Source organism: Prinia subflava, chromosome 6 (assembly GCF_021018805.1).
Source record: "Prinia subflava isolate CZ2003 ecotype Zambia chromosome 6, Cam_Psub_1.2, whole genome shotgun sequence".
In the NCBI taxonomy this organism is placed as follows: Eukaryota; Metazoa; Chordata; class Aves; order Passeriformes; family Cisticolidae; genus Prinia; species Prinia subflava.
In genome coordinates, this window is record NC_086252.1 from 6232029 (window position 1) to 6257654 (window position 25626).

Genomic DNA, 25626 nt, shown 5'->3' on the forward strand with positions numbered 1-25626 from the left:
GGGAGGATCGTGAGCAACTGTTCTCCCAACTCCGTTTGGATTGGGATGTGATTTCCCAGAGCAGGGAGGGGTGGGACGAGAAGCCTTTTCCCAAATGCTTTTAAAAATGATCGAGGGTGTGAGTTTGTGCCCAGCACCTCTGAGCCCTGAGGTGCTCAGGTGAATCTGCTCTGATGACAGTAAAACTCCTTTTCTCAGAAGTGGCAGGTACTAATGTTGCTTGACAAGCAGTAAAGTTTTACAACTTGCTGTAAAAGGAGACACAGAAGTTGTTTTGCCTCCACCCCACCAAAAAAAAATATAAACCCCCATTCAGTTGTGAGGGGGAGATATCCCCCTGGGCTCCATCTACATTTGTGCTTTAAAAATACCTGTCCTTGAGGTATAGATTCCTGATCCATGCCTGATTGCCCTGGACATGATCACAGACTTATTAGGCTCAAATTCCGGAGCCAGGAGAGACAAAAAAGGTTCATTCGGGATCTCCTCATCATGTCAGAAAAGGAAAGAAAGCCTCAATCTGTTGTTTTGCCCTTGCCAGAAGCCCCTTTCCTGCAGGCTCTGGGTTGCACTCTGTCTGCAGAGAAAGGCAAAGGAGTTTTGGGATGCTGAATGGGATGTTATCCAGCCAGCTATTCTCCTCAGGTGGTTTTGGAGTAGGAATTTTTGTGTAGGAATCAAATGATCCTTAGACTGTATTAACTGGAAAAGGACAGAGCACACCAAGACCCCCAGAGAGGGTGAACTGAGCCAGCAAGAGCCCATCTGAACTATCCCTGCTCAGCGAGTCCCTTTCTAATGCTAATATCCTGCGGAGAAATCCTGCCAAGGAATTGCTCGCATTCCTCCCTGTAACAACAAACCCACAAGAGCCAAACCCCCCGGCCCCCCACATTCATCCTGAGCCTGTTCTTGCTTCAGGCTCTGCTTTCTGCTGGCCATGTTCCCTTTCTCTCCCAAACCTACAGCCTGGCAGCCCAGCTCCTGGAGCAGTTTTTTCCATGGAATTCGGTGCAGGCACTGGGTGTGCACACCCATGCTCCTTTCCCACCGCATATCCCAGCTCCCTCAACCTCCCTTCCCCTGCACCTCACCTGCAAAGCCTCAAGCTTAATACTGGTCTGGAATTCCCACAAGGAAAAAGGATCTGAGGGGCTTCAGAGGTCTAAAGCAGGAGGAGGTCTGTGCCCTCCTTTCCCAACGAAGTTGGGTTGATCAGAAGGGGATACCCAACCAAAGAGCAGCGTGGGAGCAGAGCAGAGACCCAGGCAAGCCAGAGGAGTGCAGGGTTAGAATCACAGAATATCCCACAGGGATCATCGATGCAGCCCCTGCCCCTGCACAGACAACCCAACAATCCCACGCTGTGCATCCCTGGGAGCATTGTCCAAATGCTCCTGGAGCTCTGGCAGGATTGGAGCTGTGGCCACTTGGATTCAGCCCAGGTGGCAGAGGAGGAAGGTGACCTGGGCAGCCCTGCCCTGCCTCCTGCCAGGGAGACCCTGCCTTAAGGGGGCACCTCCTTCAGCTACACTGCTTCCCACAATCAGCTAGGAAGGCCTGGGTTTCTTCCTGGTGAGCAATTAACTGTATTTAACACACAATTAGAGGGTTTCTATTCCACTGTATCCAACCAGTGGGATTAGAGCCACTAATCATGGAAAAGCCCAGGAGATTACAAACCTGGGGTGAAGCTCTAGCTCTTGATCCGAAACTCCCTTCTCTAATTAGGGTCTAGACACACCAAAAGACTGAACATTGAGTGCCTACAGTGAAAGCTCCCTTTAAACGTGTCCACTTTTCCAAGGGGAGCCATTCCTTGGCAGGCTGGAGCATGCTCTGGATTCAGATGAATTCCCACAGGAGGGACAATTACAAGACGAGCCCATGAGGACAATGCCATGTTCTGGGAGTGAGAGTGAGACATACAGCACGTGGGCTCTCCACTGTAGCTTGATGGAAAAAGCAGGAACAAAACCCAAGTCCTACTGAGCCTGTGTTCCTGTACAACTCCAAAAATAATTGTTCTGGAGGCAGATGAGAACATAAAGCAGAATGAAAACACTTTTATGTTGTTCAGGCACTTAATCCCAAGGAAGAGTCAATTGACAGAACATGGCAGGGTGCATGGTGCTTATCAGCCCCTCAATTTTCTTTGGCATCAGGGCCATAAACAAGAACAGAGCAGCAATGAGTCTCTGAAGTCCAGAAGAAGTCTCCTGGCTTTAGGAGGACTTTGTAAACATTGGGACAGACGCTATCTTAAAAGGCTCAATGCCTTTGATTATGTTCCCGTGTTGAGTTTCCTCCATTTATTTTTGTCTCATCGTCTCTAAAGTTGTGTTGCCTGTGGAGAAGGTTGTGAACTGAAACGCCACCATGAGTTTCTTCTGATGGAGCCTGAGCTCCAGCAGAGAAATTGGCACTTAGTTTGGATTTTGTTAGTATTCCCAGCCACAGGCTCAAAAGGTGACTTTTTCCTAATGGCAGAGCTGTTGTAGCTCTGATAGTCCAAAGTCACTGGTAAGGCACAATCTGTGAGCAGAGCTAATATATTTTTTAAGCCAGCAAAACCCTCAAGCCCACAAAAACAAGTAAAAAAATTAGACAAGCTGGGCTTTCACGGGATCTGTCCTATGAATGATGAGGGAGAAAAGTGTTCCCACTACATGACAGCAATTTCCCAAAAAATCTTTTAGACTTTAAAATATGAGAGTGGAGAGTGTTCCTTGTTCACGTGACTTCACAATCTGGGGCTACCAGTGAACTTCAGTGGGGGCTGGGCATGCAGCAAAGCCACGTGAGGTGATGACATGACACCCGTGTGACTCTGATGATGGCTGTGGGATTTGTCAGCTGGATAGAGAAGGACTTGTAGGTTGGGATGGTGGTGGACCTGCGGGCTGGACAGAGGAGGATCCGTGGGTTAGGAAGGTGTAGGATCTGTGGGTTGGGTGGTGTAGAGTGTGTAGGTTGGGTATAGATTAACCTGTTGGTTGAAATGGTGCAGAATCTGTGGTTTGGATGGAGAAGGATCTGTGGGTTGGGATGGTGTCAGACCTGTGGGTTGGATGAAGGAGGACTTTACGTTGTGATGGTGTAGGACCTGTAGGTTGGGATGGAGAGGGACCTGGAGATTGGGATGGTGTTGGTCCTGTGGGTTGGGCAATGTAGGATGTGGAGGCTGCATGGAGATTAACCTATAGGTTGGGATGGTGTAAAATCTGTGGGTTGGATGGAGGAGGAACTGTAGGTTGGGAAGATGTAGGATCTGTAGGCTGGGGTGGTATTGGACCTGTGGGTTGGATGGAGAGGGACCTGAAGTTTGGGATGGTGTTAGACCTGTGGGTTGGGCAGTGTAGGATGTGTAGGTTGGGCGGAGAAGGACCTGTAGCATGGGATGGTGTAGAATCTGTGGGTTAGATGGAGGAGGATCTGTAGGTTGGGATGGTGTAGGATGTGTGGGTTGGATGGAAGAGGATCTGTAGTTTGGATGGTGGACCACCTGTAGGTTGAAGTGGTGCAGGATGTGTGGGTTGAGCAGTGCAGGATGTGTAGATGGAATGGACGAGTACCTGTAGGCTGGGACAACCTTGTTGCTGCAGCTCTGGCTCTGACCAGGTCACTGATGCTGCTCTGGGAGCTCCTGTGCTTTGCTGTGACCTCTCTTGCAGCACCGTCCCCAAGGCCACCACACAGAGACTGGATTTAGCCATGTGTCCCCAAGAGGAAATGTGTCGCCCACCCCAAGAGCAAGAGGACTGTCCCAGGGCCCCGCTGGTCCGATCATGTTCTCTCTGGACCGTGGCAGAGTTCCCTCTGCCTTCAAGGAGAACAGGGATCCAGCCATTGTCCGATGCCTTTGATATTTTCTGTGACTGAGAGGAGCTATTTCTGGGTCAGGAAGGTCAAAGTCAGAGCAGGCCCAGGAGAGGAGGGTGGACAACTTCAAAGCTCAGCTCTGAAGTCTCTTTGGGCAGGAACCCACGTGGAGACATCCAAAGCACTGCTGAGCAAGCTCACTTCAAAGGAGGAACCTGAACTCCGTTTTTATGGTGGAAAGATCCTTCCAGAAGAAGGTTTCATAACCCCCCAGAGGGCCTCAGCCATTTGGCTTGGTCTCCTCTCTGCTGTCAATTCAGCCCCATCTCCTCACTCCAGGCTGAGCGTTGTCCCCTGCCTGCTCTGAGGATATTTGGGATATCAAGGCCATTAAACTCTTCCCCAAAGGAAGTCACAGCCTGTCCCTCTGGCTCCACCTTGCTACTCTCGATCTCTTGTATTAATTAATGTTTGCCATTAGCCACACCTTTGATAAGTTAACAGAGGGAGGAAAACATCCCTCGCAGCCACCAACCCCAGAGCTGGGATGTCTGCTTGGCTGAGCCCTCTTTAGTCCATCCAAGGAACGATTATTAGCAACATAAATTTGCCTGGAACATCAAAAGCCACCCCTCCCTCCCGTTTGCTATTGGCACCTGGATGAGTCACGACGGCAATCGGAGATCTCCAAAGGAGCCGGCAGGGCGGGAGGGAAGGGGGAAGGGAAGCTGTTGCTTTCCCTATTTTTTTGTGCAACAGAGATGTCAGAGAAGTCTTTTCACTGAGGAGCGTCTGTCAGCTGTGAGGTGTTGATGTTTGGGGCGGACGTGCCAAATACATGCTAAAAAACCACGGCTCAGTTTGTGAGGGCTGATCTTGGCAGAAATGGAAAGGAAACAGGGAGGAGACTGAGCATCTTTCTTAGGCAGCACAATTCCACAAACCTCTTCAAGTTCTACCAGCAGCAGCAGACCTTTCTGCCTGGAAGGTAAGCAGAAAAACAAGTGAGAGGTCTCTTAAAAGCTTATCAGTCACTTTAGTGCTGGTGTCTTGAAGGTTTGGGCTCAAGAAGTGGAACACCACCGCTGGCAAACCTTTTCCTTGTTTCTGCAGCTGACACACCCCTGTGCCTCTTCTCCCTCCGAAATGTCCCTGTCCCTTTGGCATTACTGAAATAAACTCACACATTTGCCAGATATATGTGACCCTCCTTGAACAGTTACCCAGGTACAGCTTTGGGAAACACAAATAGGCAGAACTTTTCCCTTGGGAAGTTAATTCCTGGGAAAATCAATTCCCCTGACTCTGCTTTAGACGCACGATTACCCTCACGAAGGTGGGTACCAACAAAGTCAAGCCAAAGACCACACAGTGCTTCCTGCAGCTCCCCTGATCCCACCCAGCGCATCCAGGACCTACATCTGCCCAGGGAATGCCGGGACAATGTGCCAGGAGGAGTCCCCTGGACCCTGCTCCAGTGGTGAACATTGGGCAAGAAGCACACATGGCCATCAAACAGGATGTGGGAGTGGGGTGAGCAAGAGCTGGATTATCTGGAAGGAAGGAATTGTATTAGAATGGAATAATAGAAACTCAGTCATGGTTTGAGTTGGAAAGGGACCTTAAAGCTCATCTCATTCCAGGGCAAGGACACCTTCCATGATCCTAGGCTGCTCCAAGCTCCATCCAGCCTGGCCTTGGACACTTCCAGGAATCCAGGGGCAGCCACAGCTTCTCTGGGCACCCTGCGCCAGGGCCTCCCCACCCTCCCAGAGAACAATTCCTTCCCAATATCCCATCTAACTTTACCATCCCTCAGTGTGAAGACTTTCCCCCTTGTCCTGTCATTCCCTGCCCATGTCCAGCGTCCCTCTCCAGCTCTTGTGGAACACCTTTAGATGCTCATCTCAGTTTTCAGCTGGGGGAGGTTGTCTGTCTCTGCTCACATCCATAAATCCTGTGAGAACAACCCTCTCTGAAGGCAAGGCCCTCTTCCAAAACCTCTGAGATGCCTGGTGAGCAAGAGGATGGGGAAGGTGAAATTCTCAGCCTCAGTAAGAGCAGGGCTGGACTTGGCCTGGTTTTGACCATGCTCTTTTTTCCTTCTGCTCAGTCATCACTGCAAGAGGATTTTTGCCTTGGTGTGGACGTGGACATGAAGCCTTCCCTGAAAAATCTTTCCCAGGAGGTGTAAATTGGGAACTGGGTGGTGGGTTAATGGTTTGACTTGATGATTTCAGAGGGCTTTTCCAAGTGAAACAATTCCGTGATTCTCTGGATGGCACTGAGCTTACTGCAGCCCAGGCCGCAGCATGGTTGGATCTCCATGGACAAATTCATGCTTCATGGCCATCCTGGCTTTGTCCTGGCTTTGAAGCAAGAAAACAAAGAGCTTTTGGGCTGTCAAAATACATTCTGATAAGCACAACTCTTGTTAGAAAACATGGAAAACTACTCAGCACAGAAGTGGTGAAATGGGGTTCCCCACCCCATATCTCAGCAGCCTTCCTGAGGGCTCTTTAATCCCATGGGACAACTCACATTCCTCAGTGATTTGCAGAGCTGTGGAGTGGATTCGTTTCCTGAAGAATTCACATGCTTGGCAAGGGAGGTTTAGGAGCAGTTTCTTCTTTTATTGCATTTTTTTGCTTATTGTTCTTTAGCTTGCTAATAAATAAGTGCATTCCAGAGGTTTGAGGTCATGTAAGGGAGAAGGAATGAAGGTAGGAAATGAAAACACAAGGGGAGCAGAGCCACAGACAGAGGATTTGCTCTCTGGCTTATCTTGTGGCCAATTTCCCAAATTCCAAGGCTCTTTCAGGATTATCTGTATCATGACTCAAGCAAACATCTTTCCATTGTGTGGGTCTTGAGCAGGCAAAATATCTCAATGTCACAGCAAGCAAAGGTGAAAATATATTTGAATAAAACATTGTTACTGTTAAAAATAATACATTTTTAAAATATTTAATAAGAAGTAATGGAATTTCTTAGGAGACATCAGTGCTCCATTTCCGGCTTTGGTAAGAAAGGATGGAGACCTGGCATCAGCTCTCAATTCCAGCATCTCTGATGTACAAACCTGGGTTTGGTTGTAACCCAGAAAAAAAAAAGGGAAACTTTTAGAAATCAAGATTTTAAAATCCTAACAGGGTGCAGAATGAAGGGCAGGTGTATTCGAGTTTAAATCAAAAAGTATTCTATGGCTTTTATCCATGGAAAAGTCTTTTACATGGTGAGGAGAAGTGAACCACCTTCCTAGAGGTTGGAGATTAAGCTCTAAATGAGTTTTTAAAACAAGGTAAACTCCCTTGCTCCAGGGCATGAACCAGTGAAGACCTGGAAGAAACCTCAGCCAAGCACAGTCACTCCCTGCCTGCCTGCTTCCAAGATTTTTATCCCTTTTTTGCAGGCTGGCGATGCCAACAAGCTCCGGGGATTGACGGAGGTATCAAACTATGGATTATTGTGTGTCTGTTTCTAAAGATTCCTCAGAAAGGCTCACGGAAAAGCACACTTCACTGAGTTTTTTGTCTGCTGCTCCTCTCATGTGTCAGCTAATGAGCTGCCACAGCCCCAGAACAGGGCCAGGCAAGTGCTTTATTTCAGTTAAATGGGACATGAGAGCAGCGTTCTGGCACCTCCACCTCCAAACCAACAGCAAGGTATTGATTACTGAAGGAAATCAATTAAGTTTGGGGCTGGAATCGGCAGTGCATTCAAACCTGTGACAGCAGCAGGGTTATTCCTAAACTGAAAAGGAGGTGAAGGCTTAATTACGTGGCTGAATCCAGGGCTGCCAGCATGGAGAACGCGGGTGTTGAATGTCAGCATGGAGGCAGATTCCTATGGCCGGTTACAAATCACTGGGATTTATAATCACTTTATAGTCCAGGAATGCTGACAGCTTTAAATATAGTGCTGTGCCTGTGATAAATTGCTGGCATTTTTTTCTTGTTAGCCTTTTGTAACTAAATTTAAGGTATCCATTTCAAGCGTGATCCAATTATGGAAGCGTGGTCGGGAACAGCTCCCCATGCAAGAGGCCACATCTATTTTTGCCTGCGAAGCTTTAAGTCTGCATTTCTGAGCTCATGATTTATGGCAGGCTTTAAATTAATAATGAGGCATCCATCCACAGGCAAATATTTGTATTTGGAGAGCCATTCAGGCCCCAGCCAAGGCTTCCCGAGCAGCCAAGGATCAGTTACAACAATGCCCACACGATCCTATTTCAAACATCACCTGGCCTTGCACAATTAGCATCCACTCCTCCTTGCTAACGAGAGCCTGAAATTGATGGCATGTCAGCCAAAACTATTGAAGCCCCAAAGATTCATTCCTGAGACCAAGGAAAAGGCTGTATTTCAGCAAATTTTCTGCCGGGCCGCACCCTCGCCTCCGCTGCTGATGGATAAATTTCCATAAATATTTCGAGGGACACAATGCAGGTGTCCTGCAGGAGTTGTGGGATCAAGCAGGCAGCTGAGCAGACACAGATGTGACCACACAGGCAGACCCCAGGGGAATGCAAAGCTGAGAGGGAGAGGGATAAACCCTCCCCAGGCTGTTACCTAGCAAAGACACAAGTTTGGAGACGTTTTGAGCCGTCACTTCTCCTGCATTAACCTATGGAAAATACACTGATTTCCTCTGGAAAGTGCCTGGAGACCTGCTGGTGGCAGAAGCCCAGAGCCAAACACTGTTACCATGGTCAGAGTTCAAGAAACCTCTTTCAATTACTCCTGACTAGAGCAGCTTGTCCTGGAGACAAGGATTTATTTATTTTTAAACAGTTGGGTCTGTTGCAGCTTCAGGTTACCTGTGGAAATTGCAGCGCAATTTTCTTTCTCTCAAGTTCACCATAGAACAGTTTGGGTTGGAAGGGACCTTTAAAGGAGCTGGAAGATGCCACAAGAAGTCACAGCAGTATCCATGGATAACCTTTCGTGGTTGGCTTTGTGAGTAGAGGGTTGTGTTGCCTGCTTGGTGATCAGATATTGGGAAAAATTTATTTGTGGAAAGAGTTGTCAATCCCTGGCACAAGCTTCCCAGAGCGGTGGTGGGGTCAAGATCCCTGGAGGGACTTAAAATGTGTGTGGATGTGGCACCTGGGGACATGGGTTAGTGGTGGCCTTGGCAGGACTGAGGCAATGTCTGGACTCATTCTCAGAGGGCTCTTCCAACTGAAGATGTCTCAAGCTGTCCGAGCTGGGCTGCCCTTATGGCTGAGGACAGGACAGGAGGCCTGAAGATGCTCCCTGATCCACCTGCCCCAAAGGAGACAGGATAAGTGCTTGCTGAATGTCCCACCATGGTCAGTGGCAGCACAGAGAGCAGGATCTGTGTGTCCCACGCTGATCCCTGTGCAATTCTTCCTCTCAAAAAGTCCTCTCCGTGGCTTGGCTCAGCCTCCATCTGTACTAAAGCTCCTGGTGCTCACCTTGAGCACCCTGGGCATCAACACTATCACTGGTGGACATTTTTATCAGTAATTAATTTAATGATGCTTTGAATCACATCTGGGTGTTCCTCTCTGTTGATTTGGGACCATGGAGGAGTTAATCCACTTTATTCCTGCTTTTTCTCTAGGAATGACCTGCTTCCTTTAAGATACTTCTCCATGTCTACATGGCAGGAGGTTCTTTGGGAAAAATGATGTAATCCATGGAGGTCCTGCCTGGTTTGCCTGGCAGCCCAGCAGGAATGTGGGTACCACGCAGCCTCAGCTGAGCCTCTCCAGGTTCTCCAGGCTGCAGCAGAGATTAATTAAGTGGTGAGTAAACACCTCTACCCAGCCTGGCAGCCAGAGCAGGGAGCTGAGCTTAGCAGGGAAGGACAGCAAGTCTGTGAGTGATTTGGATTGTATGGAATCATGGAATCCCAGACTGGGTTGGGTTGGAAGGGACCTCAAAGCTCATCTGGTTCCACCCCTGCCATGGGCAGGGACATCTACCACCATCCCAGGGTGCTCCAAGCCCTGTCCAGCCTGGTCTAGACTGGATATTATGGAAAATTTCTTCTCTGTAAGGGTGATCAAGCACATGACCAGGCTGCCCAGGGCATTGCTGGAGTCCCCATCCCTGAAGGGATTTAAAAGCCATATGGATGTGGCACTTGGGGACATGGTTGGTGGTGGCCTTGGCAGTGCTGGGGAAATGGTTGGACTCTGATCTTAGAGAGCTTCTCCAGCCTCAGTGATTCTGTGATTCAATGATTAAAGGTCCCTGCTCTGCTTTGAGCTCATGACCCTCAGCACCCATCAGGGTGAGACAACAGCAGTGCTGAAAGCCCCTGGCCTGGCTTGGAAGCTCTGTGAGGAAGGGATCTCAGCCTGGCTGTGGCTGTGTCCCGTCCTCTGTGGAGCAGCACATCCCTGAGGCACCTGGAAACACAGCCCTGCCCTCCAGTGCTCATCTCCTACACCTCACATCACTCAAAGACTGCTCTGAGGTGTCCTGCACCTGGGAAAACTCAGGAGAGCACCATGTTCCCAGAGATCCTGGGGCCAGCCCCTCTGGACAATGCTGCATTTTCCTCTCCTTGTGTTTCACGCTGTGCAGGGAAGGGTGACAGCCACCTCAGCCAGGCAGAGAGTTTATCCAGAGTCTGGGAAAGACTTCCCTGCTCCAAAATGCAGCTGGATAGTGGGGAGGGATCCATTTGCCCAGAACTCCATTCCTGTCTGCAAAGCAGGGGCAGCACTGCCCTGGGGGTGTCCCCAGCTGACCCCAATCCGTTGGATATAATTCATTAATCACTCTGCACTGCTTATTAACATCGTTAATGCAGCAGAGCCCACGAGTCTTCACCACTTCACCCTCCATCTGTTCACAGATTGCTCCCTGTTTTTCACACTGCCTCATTCCCATGGCGCTGAACTGAATGTTCTTCCCTCCCCTCCTTCCTCACTCTGTCTGGTGACAGCCCCAAACACCCAGTCTGGTCTGCAGCAAGGTCAAAATTACCTGACAGACTTGAAAAGATGGGTGAGCCTTTGCTATGAGACAGCCTGGCACTGCCGGGGGGGGAGGATGACAGCAGCAGTTTGTTTCTTTCACATAGAAAACTGAAATATGGGAGGTTTTCCTAATTTTCTTTTTCCTGAGGTATTCGTGAGGTGATGTTTTCCCTCCCCAGCTTGTTTGAGGGCTCCCAGAAGCTCACTTGGTGGCATTGCCCTGATTTCTAATGGGCCCATCCCCAGTGAAAACTCGTGTCAAACCAAGTGTGATGCTTTTCCTTCCCTTTAAGGATGATCTGAGGGCTTCTCACCTCTGCCCAGAGCCCAAACTTAGCAGCACTGAAAGAACGTGCCCAGACAAGCTGCAAACTTTGCACTGCTGATATTAAAGAACAAAAAACCAAAGACACCTGAAGGCAGGAGAGATCCCAGAGCTCCCTGACTCTGGGGCACGGGCAGCGGCTTGGAGCTGCAATGCTCAGCCCCGCTGTGATTTTCAAATAGCTCATTTATTCTGTCCTCACTGACTGCTCGGCTCTGCAATTATTTGTCCTTGGTTCTGCCAGCTCAGGACACGCAGCCTTTGCTATTCCCCTCTCACAAATCTTGCTTGTGCAGAGGGCAGAAAGAACCCTGGCAGAAGGGACGGCTGTTGCAAGAAATCCAAGGCTTCAGGGGGCATTTACAGAACCCTGCTTGCTTTTAAAATGGTCTTTTTCCTGACCCTTTGTGGATCCTGGTTGGACAAACCACCCCAATAAAACCCAGGCACCGGTCCAAGGCAGTCTGCAGCACAGACCCAGACTGGGCTTAATTTTCAACTTGCAAAGCGAGGAAGCAGGAAAAATTACTGAACCCTTTCTCCTTTGGGGAGGAGATTTCCCAGAGACATGGCTCAGGCTCCTGCTGGAGCCCAAGTGAAGCCCGGCTAAGAGCATCCCAGGGCCCCTGCAGCACAGCCAAGCGGGTTTGCAAGGACTGGAGAAGAGCAGGGATCCATCAGCATTGGGTCTTCCCAGCTCAGGGATGCAAATCCTTCCCCACTGCACACTCAGAGCGTTGAATTTGGCCTGCGGAGAGTTTATGAGACAGCCCTAGGGCTCTGTGGTGAGATGATGCATGAATGGTGATAACCCAGGCCAGTTCCATGGAGTGGGGCCAAAGGAGTTCTTCCAGGGGCTGCAGGAGAAGCTTGACCTTGAATATGGGCTGAGACAATGGCACAAGAGCTCACACAGGCCCCTCCTCGTGATAAAATCAACTTTTCCCAATAAACAGCAGCTTCAGGGAATAAAAAATCCCACAGAATAATTTCTACCCCGAGATTCCCCGTATTTCAGTAATTTCAGCATCAAGAAATATTTGGGTGACATCTAATTTTGAAACAACATCTGCCTCTGGGGACCAAACCCTTTCAAACTACTACAGAAACTGCAGTATTCCAACAAATCTAACCCTGATAAAATCCCAGCTTCCTTGGCATCTGGACAGCTGGGGGGGTGGGGGGTAAAAAACCCCAGCAGATGCAAAAAGCAAGCAATCAGGGCAGAGTTTATTTTAATAAACCCTTGTGACTGCAATAATCTCAGCTCTGATTAGCACTGGAGATTAAAAAATGTAAATATTTACCAGAACATCTTCAATATCCTCGTGGAGTCAAAAGGGCAGTTCTTCTGCGTGCAGCGTGTCAGAACTACTTGCTCTGGCAAACTCTCTCAGACAACTGTGGAATTATGCAAAGAGCTTCAGCATAATTAATTATATTCATTACAAAGCCAAAATATTGGAGTTTTATTTGCTTTCTGTTCCAGCTCTTAGTTCTCTCTGCTTTCTACCTCTTGTGTGAGACTCCGACGGCTCCTTTAACAAAAGCTGTGATTCCCTCTTGGCTTGAGGAGCTGCATTTAATGAAAACTAACAAGTTGCATGATGCCTGCAGTAAATTTGGGCTGCCAGACCTCCTCTAAGTCCCTTCAGGAGGGATGTCTTTGCTTCTCCTTCATTTCAGCAGCCCAGAGAAGCTGTGGCTGCCCCTGGATCCCTGGAAGTGGCCAAGGCCAGGTTGGATGGGGCTTGGAGGAAGCTGGGATAGTGGAAGGTGTCCCTGCCCATGGCGGGGGGGCTGGAATGAGATGGGCTTTAATGTCCCCTCCCACCTAGGCCATAATTCCATAATTCCATAATTTTGTAAGCCCAGGACACAGTGTGGCTCGCTCTGCCATGCGGGAACATCTGCCTTGGGTTGCTGGCGACACTGGTTCCCAGTAAACTCTGGATGCATCACATCAAAAGCAAACCAGGGCCTGGCTCCTTCCCCAGCTTGCCAGGCACCTGGTTTGAAGAGGCTTAGAGCTGGTCTTAATTAACAGAGGTGCTGTGAATGGGCTGGGGCCTGTCCTGCCCTCAGTAACAGCATTACATCCCAGAGAACTCAGCCCGGGCACGGAGCCTGCTGTGTGTGTTTGGGGCAGGCTGGGAATTTGAGGTGAGGCACAAGGAGCAGTGTCTCCCTGCTGACACATCCCCATCCTCTGCTGTCTTCCCACCTTTCTGCTCCATTCCCATCTTTCTGCTGTGATCCCACCTGTCTCTCAATGCACAATTCCCGGTTTTGGTACTGAGCATGAGCAGGAGGTAAAGATGCCACCTGCCCTGTGGTCCAGGTCTCCAAACCCATCTTCCCGGGCCATTCACGCCCACCCAGGATGGAGGGCTCAGAGCTGCTGCTTTTGCTGCTGGGGTTGGATCACTCTGGATCCTGGATCCAGCCTGGGCATGCAGCACATGTGGAGATAACAGAGCAAAAAGCACCATCCTTCTGTCCTTAAACCCAAATCCTCTTCCTCATCCCCCCTGGTGCTCCCACGCCTCAGTCCCACAATGCCAGCTTTAAAATCTTGATGGGATTGGGTCTTTTGTAGATGCAGGAACCCCATGGCTGGTCTAAGGAGGAATGGAAGCTGTGCACTGAGGGAGTGACACAGAACAATAAATCCAAAGAGGCTTTTTATTGCTTAAAAAAACCCCAACAGGGTCTGGGTGAGGGCAAGGAGGGAAACTTCCCTCCCTTCCAGAGGGTGAGAAATGCCAGCAAGGGCCTTTCCTGGACACAGGGTCAATCCAACCTTGTAATTGTGGTTGTTAAATCATGCAGTGAACAAAGATGTGGTGCTGAGCATGGGCAGGAAAGGCCTCTTTGCTTTCCCTGCCTCCAATGAAGGGAAAATTCTTGCTTTTTGGGGCAGCAAAGGTGCTTGGGGGCCCCAGCAAGGTGCAGATCTCATGCCATGGCTTTGCTCTTACAGAGTGAGAGTAAAAATCGAGTCAGACAGACGGGGTGCAATTCTTAATAAGTGATAAAAGCTACCAGCTTGCTGGGTTTGAGGCAGAAACCACAGCTCTGGGGCAGCCGTGCAAATCTTCCTGCTGACGATCCCACCACCTGCAAAGAGCTGGGCTGGCAGAGCTTAAAAGAAAGAGGAGGAATCACTACCCCTCCCTGACGTCCTCAACGCATCAAAAAAGATCCTTGGAAGTATAATTATTTCTGGATACATAAAAATCTGATTTGAGTTGAGTTCGTTTCAAGGCAAGCAGAACAAGAAGAGGCTGAGCACGATGAGTTCACACAGTCACTGCTAGAAATCGGGGGTTAGCTGTCGGAAACTGTGGAGCAAGAAGCCAAGTGGGATTTTTCGACCTGCTCTGTCCCTGGATCCCTTCCCACTCCAACCCCAGGCTGAGCCTCACAGCAAGTCAACCATTTGATTTGGCAGGCCTGCTCGGGCCGGGCCTGCCTTTTAAGCAGTGCTGAGCTGCTAAAAAAAAAAAAAAAAGAAAACACACAGCTCCAGCATGCAAGAGGGGCAGCTGTTCTTGAACGGCTCTCAAGAGGGACAATGAGTCTCCTCACGCCAGGAGGAATTAGCTTTTCCTTCCCACCCCGCCAGCCAAGGAAGGGCCAGGCCCGCCCCAGGCGCTCAGAGTAAACAGAGGTGAGCTGCAAAATTGTCTCTGGGCTCAGCCCTCGAACAATGGGGCCCAGAGGGAAATGGAAAAGCAAATATTAATGTTCTGCCATTCGCATGGCCCCGGAGAAAAGAGAACAATGCCTGTGGTTGGACACCACCTTGATGTCTTCCTCCTCCTCCTCCTCCTCCTCCCCTCGTGCTCTAAAATGTCATCTCAGGAGCTGTAATTTCTTTGGATGGAGCAAGAGAGAGCTGAGGGCTTCCTGCTTTTCCCATGCCAGAGGGAAGGTTGGCTTCATTAGAAACATATTTCTGTGCACTCCGCCCCCTCCAAAGCCGGGCACCTCCCCATGAAGTAAAACTCAGAAGAACATGAGGGCCCCTTTGACCAGCAATGGATCCCAGCAGCTCAGTGAGAGGAGGACAAGGAAAGACAGGCACCCAAATCCTCTTAAACCAGGCAGAAAGGGTGAGCAGGACCAAACAACAGGGAATATTTCCCCAGGGAGAGGCAGAGATGAGGGCCTGGTGTGTCATCTGCTTTCTTCATCTCTCCAATGGGGACAGGCTGGGAGAGCTGGGGGTGTTCACCTGGAGAGAAGAAGGCTCCAGGGAGAGCTCAGAGCCCCTTCCAGGGCCTAAAGGGGCTCCAGGAGAGCTGGAGAGGGACTGGGGACAAGGCATGGAGGGACAGGACACAGGGAATGGCTTCCCACTGTCAGAGGGCAGGGATGGATGGGATATTGGGCAGGAATTGTTCCCTGTGAGGAAGCTGAAGCCCTGGCACAGGGTGCCCAGAGAAGCTGTGGCTGCCCCTGGATCCCTGGCAGTGTCCAAGGCCAGGCTGGACATTGGGGCTTGGAGCAGCCAGGGATGGTGGAAGGTGTCCCTGCCCATGGCAGGGGGTGGGATGGGATGAGCTTTGAAGGCCCTTCCAATCCAAACCATTCCACCTCTCCATAAGGACAGTGCCTCTCCTGGCTTCCCCAGCCACCCCTGGAAGGATCTCTTGGCCAGGCAGGTGACCAGGAATTGCAATGGAAATACAGGCCAGGCTCCTTGGGCCCCCTCAGGGCTCCGTGCTGGGGGAGGAAGGCTCCCACTCCTTCTGTCCTGCCCAGAGCTGTGCAACACAGCTGGGCTCTCATCCTGGCCTCATTGTTGCAGAGGCAAAGGAGACAGGGAGAAGAGAGCCCTTGTGCTCGGCCATTTGATTGGGGAGGTTGCCACGGAAACCACTGCGTAATTAAAGCCTCCCTCTCTGCTCCTGAAGGCTTTGGTTGTGCAGGAGCTGGGCTGCAGCATTCAGGGCTTTTCAGCTCTGCTGGTTCCAAAGCGAGGTGTCCTCTTGGAATGAGGCTGTTCCAGCAGCGGGACCTTAGCCTGGGAGAGATGTGCCATGGATAAATGTTTGTTGTCTTAAAGAGCAGCAGTTTTTTTGGCTGAGCAGCGGCCAGGGCTGTCCTGCCCTGTCCTTTAGTCCCTCTCCTCCAGGGCAGCAGGGATTCGGGCTGGTGGCCTCCAAGGACACAGTGGCATGGAGTAATGGGATGGTTAATGTCAGAAAAGCCTCCCAGATCATCAAGTCCGACCTTTAACCAATGCCTGCTAAATCACGGGGCCACATCTGTTCGTTTTTTGGACATTGTAGGGATGGTGACTCCACCAGTGCCCCAAAGACTGACTGCTCCTTCCATGAAGGAATTCTAATATCCAACCTGAACATTTCCTGGTGCAGCTTGTGGCCGTTTCCCTTCATCTTACTGGTAGTTTTTCCTGGGAGAAGAGGCCAGGGATATCAGGTGTGGAGATGCTGGGATGTACACAGGTATCTCTGCTTCCTCATAACACACTGGGTTTGAGCCCTTTTGTCTGGCACAGAAGGAATCTCTTAAAACAGAATCATTTTTTCCTTCCTTTTCAAACACGTAGCTGAAAGGTCAGGTTTTTTCTGGTTTTTTGTTTTGTGTTGTTTTTTTTTTAATAAACCTCCCAGCGTGGGATGAATCACTGTTTTATCATTCCATCTCTCTCATTCTTCCCCCAAATGGCACAAGATAAGTTGTAACTTATTAAAATCAGAGGAATAGACTGAAAAGCCTCACCAGCAGTGAGGGTTTCTTTCCCTGCATAGCAGCCAGTAAATTATGCTCTACACTGTAAGGGAGCAGGTTCATTAAATTGTACCACTTTGATGTTATCTCTTGGGCTGAGCTGCGGGGAAAGTCTGGGGAAACACGTGACGCTTCTGGGGGAAAACACTTGTTTTGTTCATTAGTATGCATTAAAGCTTGGCTGCCTGGGAGCCAGGCATCACCAAGTCAATAAAGCAGCTCTGATTTCAGGTGAAAAGCAATATCCACCCTAACAAGGCAGCTGTGAGCCGCCCTCAAGCTCAGGGTTTTTTGCAGAGACCTCCAGCAATGACCCTCGTGGCCATGTGCTGCAGCCCAGGGGCAAAAGTTCATCCCGCCAGCTCCTGGGAGAGCTTTGTATGACACAAAATGCTGCAGGTGCCAGCTCAGGGAAGCCCTGGAACGAGGGTGCTGTGATGGGAATAACGTGGTGGCACACCAAGGGGAAGGGACTGGCCACCTCCTGAAACAGCGGGGCAAGGCTGGATTGAGAAATTATGTCATTGGGGCAAAGACTTTGGGGAAAAATACTGTAAACACACTCCTTCCACTCCTTCCTGAGCTGTGGAAAGGAGCTCATCCCTCTGGGGCAGGCAGACACTAAAGGATCCTGTTTTCATATGGATGGGAGTGTTAGCATTTAAAACACCAGCCTACATCCCACTGATACTCATTGCAGGGGAGAAGTCTGATCTCGCCTTGAAATAATTGCACTTGTCTCTTGTTATCTCAATTCCAGAGCAGGCTGGGGAGAAAAGCTGGAGCTGGCTGTGATGAGCAGCTCCAGCCTTCTCTGCTCCCGGTCAAAACCAGATGAGGGTTAGTTTTTAATGACACCATGCAGGTAGACAATTAGATAATTTAGCTCAAACAGGGAAGGTGGTGAGGAAAGGAGCACAGAGGATCAGCATCTTGGATAAAATTCTCACCTAGGAAAGGTGAGGGGACAGGGCTGGTGAGAGAGACCAAGGAGACACAACTGGCAGGAGAGGCAAATGGGGAATGATGAGCCTCTCTGCCACTGCACATCCAGGGTGCAGGGTGAAGATGGGGCTGATATTTCTCCCCCTCCCCAAACACTGTGCTCAGCTCCAGCGTACCTCCTGTGTTCCCAGAAAATGCAGATGTGCCTGTTCTCTGATGGACATCTCTCATCCCTGCAAAACACTGCAGACTGCTTCAATAACAAACATGAAAAAAAGGCAGCTCCATTACCATTCCCATCTCTTTATACAACAATTTGTTTGGCAGCCTGATTGCCAGCAGCAGAGGCAATTTTGCCATCAGTTTTAAGGAGTCTCCGTGCTGGAAAAAAAAATTGAAAAAATCAACAGCAAAAAAGAACATTACGAGGCTGCATGGTCAAGTGCTCTGAAATTAAATTGTGCTGAGGCAGAGATCACCTCCAACAGCAGAATTCTGGGAGTTTTTCGTGGATCCTCAGCATTTCACAGGAGCAGAGACAGGAAGGTGGTGGCAGCACTCCCAGCACACCCATCCTTCCCCAGGCTCCTTCCCAAGAGGGCTTTGTCCTTGCCCTGCCCAGCTCCTGATTTCTGCAGGACCCTGGAGGTCACCGCACCTTTTGGGTACAAGCCCTCCACCCACCCCATGGAAAATGTGGAAAAAGCACGTACCCAGAGCTTGAAAACTGCTGAAGCCTGGAAGATTTGAAATTAATGTGGAGAGCAGCAAATGGAGATGATGTGGCTGATTCTCATGGGAGAAAGGTGATGGCTGTAATCAGGCTGTATTGGCTTCCCTGGGAAAAGCTGTGATGCAGGCACAGCTTCTCGTACTCTCCAAGTGTGCTGTCCCAAAGGAATACAGCTCAGTTGATCAGGCTATGTTTTTCCTTTGCAAAGCCACCCACAGCTCCTCTGGGGGGATGTGATAGTGGAAGCTTGTCCCAGATTATCTCCTCCCATCCCACAGCTTCCCCAACCTCTGGCAAACCCAGCTCTCCATCTCCAAAGGGATAAAATCCACAGACCTCAGAACAGCTTCCAGGGCCTAAAGGAGCTCCAGGAGAGCTGGAGAGGGGCTGGGGACAAGGCATGGAGGGGCAGGACACGGAATGGTTTCCCACTGCAGAGGGCAGGGAGGGATGGGATATTGAGCAGGAATTGTTCCCTGGGAGGGTGGGGAGGCCCTGGCACAGGGTGCCCAGAGAAGCTGCGGCTGCCCCTGGAAGTGTCCAAGGCCAGGGTGGACATTGGGGCTTGGAGCAGCCTGGGATGGTGGAAGGTGTCCCTGCCCATGTGGAACAAGATGGTTTTGAAGGTCCCTTCCAACCTAAACTATTCTGGGATTCTGTGAGTCTGTTTCAGTGCAAAGGCACCAGAGATCCAAGCTTTTGGAAACCTCTGCAGATTCCCACACCCCAGCCAGGACAGCTGACAAGGTAATTTTTTGTTTTAATGCTTTGGAAATGAGGGACTGCAGCCCAGGACTTGGCTGGGTGACAGTCATTGGTGCTGGTGAGCAGGTCACAGTAAAAGTGTTTTTAAAGAGAAATATGATTCTTTGGGTATTTCCCCGTGGGTGTTCCTGCCATTCCCTGTTATTTCCGGATTGCAGCAGCTGAGTCACTGCTGGCTCTGGAGGGCTGAGAAAGTTCAGAAGGAAAACTATCAGGTCCTTGTGTCCGTGATGACCTCTGCAGAAAGTCAGAGCTGGAGTTTTGCACATGGGATGAGGTGATGGAATTTGTCAAAGACCTGAAAGTGGTCTGAGATCGATAGGAATTAACAGAAGAAGAGCTCAGAGCAGGGGTGGGAAGTGAAGGTGGAGTCAGGAAAAGGGAAGAGAGTTTCCCTCTTGTTAAAATAGGTGTAAAAAGTGAGGATTTTTGTGTTCTGCACAAAACCTTGAAGCGTCTGTCCTTAATTTTGCTTCATCTTTAAAAACAGTCAATGAGTGAAATTTGTGGGGTGAAGCTCCAAGCCCTAGAGTCAAACCCTCAGAAAATGTGGAGTTGCTCAGCTGGAGCAACTTTGGGGTTAAGCAGCAGTGGCTGACTCTGTTACCCGAACAGAAGCCAAAGATAAACTCAAAAAAATGAAATTTTGAACTCAACAAGCCCCCAAGTCATGATTTTCCAAGCACCAGCCTTGGGAAGAGGTGAGGCTGATGGGGGCATCTCAGGAAGAAGGAGCTGCCCCAAATCCTGAGGCTGCTGCAGCTCCATGCCCTAGAGCCAGCCAACCCTTTCCTGTGTCATCCCATAAATCCTGTGCAATCCCAATGTGCCCGTGATGTGTCCTCTGCCAGCAGGCAGAGAATCCCCAGGGTCACCAACTCACTTGATGGGTGTCACATCAAATGCTGGGACAGCTCTGGGAGGGTCCCAGGCGGGGCTTTGGTCACAGATCCTGGGGCAGATCAGTGTCTCCTTCAGAGGGAAGGCAGGGAAAGCAGCAGGGAGTGCAGGACGTCTCCGTATTATTTTTCTTCCCAGCCCAGGCTCGGTGCCAACAGTGCTGCTGGTATAAATAATGGAGTGTGATGACAGGGACATTTTTAAAGGAGAACAAATCGCCAGACTCCTTTTCCCAGCTTCTTTGCTCTAGTCTAAAGTGATGCTAATGAGGGAGGTCAAGCCGTTTCCATCTCTCCCTGCTGCACAAGCTGGGACATTTATCTCTTTTGACAAAAAAAAATAAAAAAATAAAAAAAAAAGGTCCAAACTCCTAGAGTAGATTTTTTTTTTCAGCTTGCATGACTGGTGTGTCCCTTTCCAGGGAGGAGACCTCCTCCAGGAGTTGGATGATGCCCTGGGGGATGCACCAGTCTTTCCCCACTGCCCTTGCCACCTGCAGAGATCAGCTGGAATGTTGGATCCTGTGAGGTGCTGCCTCCAAGGTCACCTGGGGGTGTGTTGGGGACATCCCATGCTGCAGCAGCACTGGTGACAGGGCCAGCTGTCCCCAGGGAGAGCTTGGTAGGAGAGCTCAGCAGGACATGGGGGGGATGCTGGCAGTGTCCTCATGCAGGGACAACTTCTTGTCAGGGAGGATGGCTTGGAGTGATAGCACCTTTCCAACCCTGACCTCATATCCCAAGCATCCCATTTTCCCATGATCCACGTGGGAAGCGCTCCCATTTCCAGAGCAGCAGATGCCAGACCACACACACACCAGACTCTGCTGACTGTTTGGGTAAAACTCGATGTATCTTCACATCCCTGAAGTTTGGGAGACGACCCAAATTCCTGGGAGAGCACTCCCTTTCCTTCCTGGAAAGCTGGAAGTGGCTTGGGATTTCCCAGCTTCACAGGAACAATCCTGGGCTCCCAGCTCCTCCTCTCCAGGCAATCTGGATGTGTCCAAAGGGCTGGGACTTTGGGTCCGTTCCTCAGGGAAGATGCTCCCTCCTCCAGGCAGACTGGATGTTCTCAGGGAAGATTCCAGCAGAGCTGGCAGGGGCAAAGCATGGCTCAGGCAAGAGGAGTTGACTCCTCCAGGGTGCAGCTCCTCATGGAAGTAGTTGGTGAATATCAAAGTGTGCCCTGGGCTCCTGGGAAGCTGAAAATGGTTGGAGAAGCAGTTCTTGGGAGATCATAAATCCCAGAATGGTTGGGGTTGGAAGGGACCTGCAAGAACACCCAGTTCCACCCCCTGCCATGGATAGGGACACCTTCCATTATCCCAGGCTGCTCCAAGCCCCATCCAACCTGGCCTGGGACACTCCAGGGATCCAGAGGGAGGCACAGCTTCTCTGGGCACCCTGTGCCAGGGCATCGGGGATTTCTCTGGCTGCCAGGTAGAGCAGTGCAGGAGGTGTAAAATGGCTTTTGTCACCCGTGGAAAGCTTCATTAGGAAAGAGCAGCCACTTCCAGTTATCCATGGTGCGCCCTGTTAAATTTGTCAGATAAGGTGAGAGCCTGGAAAAAGAGAATTGGCTTCTGTCAGGCACCTCAGCATCCCTCCTGATCACCAAAACCTCTCCTCCATGATCAATAAATCTCTTGTAGGTGCAAATGGCTCTGGGCAAGCTCATGGAATCCTAGAATGGGCTGGGTTGGGAAGAACCTTAAAGCTCATCCCATTCCACTCCCTGCCATGAGCAGAGACACCTTCCACTGGCCCAGGTTGTTCCTGGGATTTGTATCAGGTTACAGTCATGGTTCACACTGGGATTTTTGCTTTATTTAACAAGAGAGTGGTGATTTTGTTCCAGTCTAACCAAAAAAAAAAAAAAAAAAAAAAAATCCCCGTGCACTGGTTGTCTTCCTTCAGTGCACGTTCCATGCCATTCTCCACTCTCCTCCAGCAACCTCAAAAACACCAAGCCCCTGGCTCAGTTGCTTAAAATTCATGGAGGATTATTCCCTATTCATGGTTCTTACCTCTCAAATCTGCAAGTAGCTCTACAAGCCTAATTTTTTTACAAGGAAAGACAAAATTAACAATTAATCACCCCAACCCCCAGGACTTCACCAGAATAATTTAAAATATCTCAGGAAATGCAGACAGAAATAGTGGTGGCACTGTCTGTCTCTCAGAAGACCTGGCTTCTTGCTTTATTCCTGAGATTGCTGGCTGATAACAAACCTGTAAGAAATAGTCATCTTTTCAAAGACAGAGAAAAAAAAAAAAAAAAGCCTGAGACAAGTCTAAAATCCTCAGAGCCTTCCCATTTGGTGAATGGGCTCCGTGTGCTTGACACTAATTAATTAATATCCTCAATTTAAATTGCTTCTTGTGCATCCCCAGTCTACAGGAAAACTTACACCAGACCTGAATGCATAAGAGGGATAAGAAGGGAAACAGAGTTTATTTAAGGTGTCATTTAATAGCGGGGGGGTGGGGGTTCAGTCTTTGGAGTTTTCTTCTGTGTTTTGTCTCCCAGATTGGTGTCCAGGGATGCAGCAGCATGGGGAATAATTCAGCTATTTTTGACCCACCTGGGGTCAGGGATGTGCTGAGAATGAGTCTGAAGCTGTAGGAGGAACAGCAGCCTGGGACACAGGGATGCTGCTCCCTCTGCTGAACCACGCTGGGGTGACGGGAGCCACACAGGAATCACAGAATTCCCACCCGGCTGAGGTGGGAAAGGACCTTAAAATCCATCCAGTTCATGGGGAGGGACACCTTCTACTATCCCAAGTTGTTCCAAGCCCTGTCCGACCTGGCCTTGGACATTTCCAGGGATGGGGCAGCCAAATCCCCATCATTCCGATATTTATAAAGATTTTTAAGGGGATCTGATCCAGGATTGACCCCTTAAATGAGCCAGGAAAGTGCGTGGAGGTCGGGACCTTTGAGGCTGGCCATGCCCTGCGTGTCCCAGCGATGCCACCAGCCGGGCGGGGACAGCGGGGACTCCGCGGGCTCAGCTCCATGCGACAGTCCAACGCTTCCCTCTAGCGACACAGCAGCCAAAGAGCAGTAGTCCCGCTGAGGCGGAATTCCAGCAATCGTAGGGAATTCCGTGGCTGCACATGGCACTGGATTTTTTTTCCCCTCATCCTTTAAAAATCGGGCTCCTCCACAAGATGGAAAACCCCCCTTGCGCTCCCACAGCACCCATGGGGTGGAACGGGATGGGCTTCAAGGTGCTTTCCACCCAAACCACTCTGATTCCATTGAATCTCTGATTTACACCTTGGTTGTGGCTACCCCACTGGCTAATCAGGGTGAAAGAGCTGCTGCCTTTCTCAGCAGCCAAAAAAACCCCCAAAAAACCCCCAAAACCCCCCAAAAAACCCAATAAACAAACAAACAAACAAAAAAAAAACCAAAAAACCCACAAACAAACAGAAAAACCAACTTCCCGTGAGTCAGCTCTGTTATTTATTCTATTTATTCTGCACACCAGGTTCTTACTGACTGAAAATAAGAATCAAGGCATTGAGAGCCCAAACTGCACATTAAATGGGGAGGGGGCTTGGAAACACACGAGGACGCAGGCAATGATCTAAACTGGGATTAGCCTCAAATTCCAACGGGAAGAGAAGGGCCGGTGCTTTACCAGAGCTCAGAGCTGCCAGGTGTGAGGGCTTCTTCTGGCTCCTGACATCCCAAAGCAAGGCTTGTCCCTGCGCCATCACCAGGTGGCCCTAGAAAACAGCTTTTGCTGAGCCTCCCGTGGCTGATTAAACGCGACTGCTTTTAGCATTTTAGCTTTGGCGTCCTCAAAAGCAGAAGGGAGGCAAATGTCATCTGCATTTGCCAACATCTCCGTGGGCAAACTTCGGCCCTGACCCCCTGGGGCTGGTTTTGACTCCGCTGCCAAGTACAGGGGGAGGTTTCTGTGACACGGAGGATTTGTTTGATATCAAAGTCCCCTTGGTGGCGATTTGTGGACTCAGCAGACGCCCCTTGATGGTGTGACTGTCACACAGGTGGCCACCACCGCTGTCTGCCTGGCACGTGGGGAACATCCCAAGGGAGAATTCATTCCCCAGACACACAGATTGCAAGGAGAGGGACTGATTTTCAAACCATCCCCTGGCCAGGGAGAACAAGCAGGGCCTGTCCCCCTCGTTGGGAATAACCCATGGGAAAAAACAACCTGCAGCTGTGCCCCTGGAGGGGTTTGTCCCCGGGGTGGGTTACCCAGGCCAGCCCATGGATCTCAGCTGACCTCGGGTGGTGAAGTGCAGGATGCTCTAAGAGATTCCTACCGCAGCTCTTAATCGGCTTCTCCAGCCAGCCAGAGAAACTTCCTGACAACACAAAAGGCCAAACTTAGTTTGGATTCCTTCCCCTGCCCAGCAGGCAGAGCTGTGCAGCCAGGAGCAGGAACTCCTTCCACTGTCCCAGGCTGTTCCAAGCCCCAGTGTCCAACCTGGCCTTGGACACTTCCAGGGATCCAGGGGCAGCCACAGCTTTTCTGGGCACCCTGTGCCAGGGCCTCCCCACCCTCCCAGGGAACAATTCCTTCCCAAGATCTCATCTATCCCTACCCTCTGGCAGTGGGAATCCATTCTGCTGTGTCCTGTACCTCCAGGCCCTTCTCACAAACCCAAAGTCCATCTCCAGCTTTCTTGGAGCCTCCTCAGGCACTGGAATGTGCTCCAAGGTGTCCCCATGGAGAGGGATGGAGACAGTATCTGATGCTGCAGTCACAGCTCTGCCTCTCTGAGGAAAGCGGGGATCAGGCAACCCTTCCCTCCCACCTGGATGAGCCAGGATACCAAATCTTCTCTGCCTGGAGGGGGATAGCCCTTCCCCTCTCCAGCTGGGCAAGCTCTGAAGAGCTTGAAACTGGGCTGTCGCCTCCCCTCACTGCCCACAGCACCCGGGGGACAGCAGGGATTCTCCCTGTCCCCAGCCAGCCCTGGACAAGCCTCATCCTTCCAGCTTCCAGGCTTTGTTTTCCTCAAGCTGTTGCTGCAGAGGGAATTTGGGGATGCCTTGTATTGGTCAGATGTGGATTAGAAGCTGAGATCTGACCTTCTCCTTGATCCTGGTGCATTTTTTCCCTGAATCCAGCTCCAGCTGAGCAGAGTAGCTGCAAACAACCCTGCACCTGGTAAAGAGCACAGAGCTGGATTTTCCCCCTCTGGCCATAGAGCAGCTCCTTTAAGGCAGAAAAAAAATCCCAACCCACCAGCCAAGGAATTAAATAAAAAGGACAGGCAGCAAATAAAGTGCTCTGACATTTTGGGGGGCTAAGCAGAAATTTGTGGTGCAAATCACCCGAGAAGGCAATTTGAGATGCTGGCGGGCCCCAGGTGATTCATGAGCCCTAAATCTCCCCAGCCCTGTGCTTTCCTGCTCTCTG

At 50.3% G+C, this 25626-nt stretch overlaps 1 long non-coding RNA gene across 2 annotated transcripts in view; it reads left to right on the forward strand.

Moving 5' to 3' along the window:
* The first annotated feature begins 8635 nt into the window (after positions 1-8635).
* LOC134551942 (uncharacterized) overlaps positions 8636-25626 on the forward strand; it is a 29146-nt gene continuing 12155 nt past the window's right edge. Inside the window, exons 1-2 of one of the 2 annotated variants that reach the window (XR_010080720.1) lie at positions 8636-8783; positions 9415-9598. This is a non-coding gene — a long non-coding RNA (uncharacterized LOC134551942). Of the gene's footprint in view, positions 8784-9414; positions 16765-25626 lie in introns of those variants that run through there. The other variant, XR_010080719.1, reaches the window with a different exon arrangement.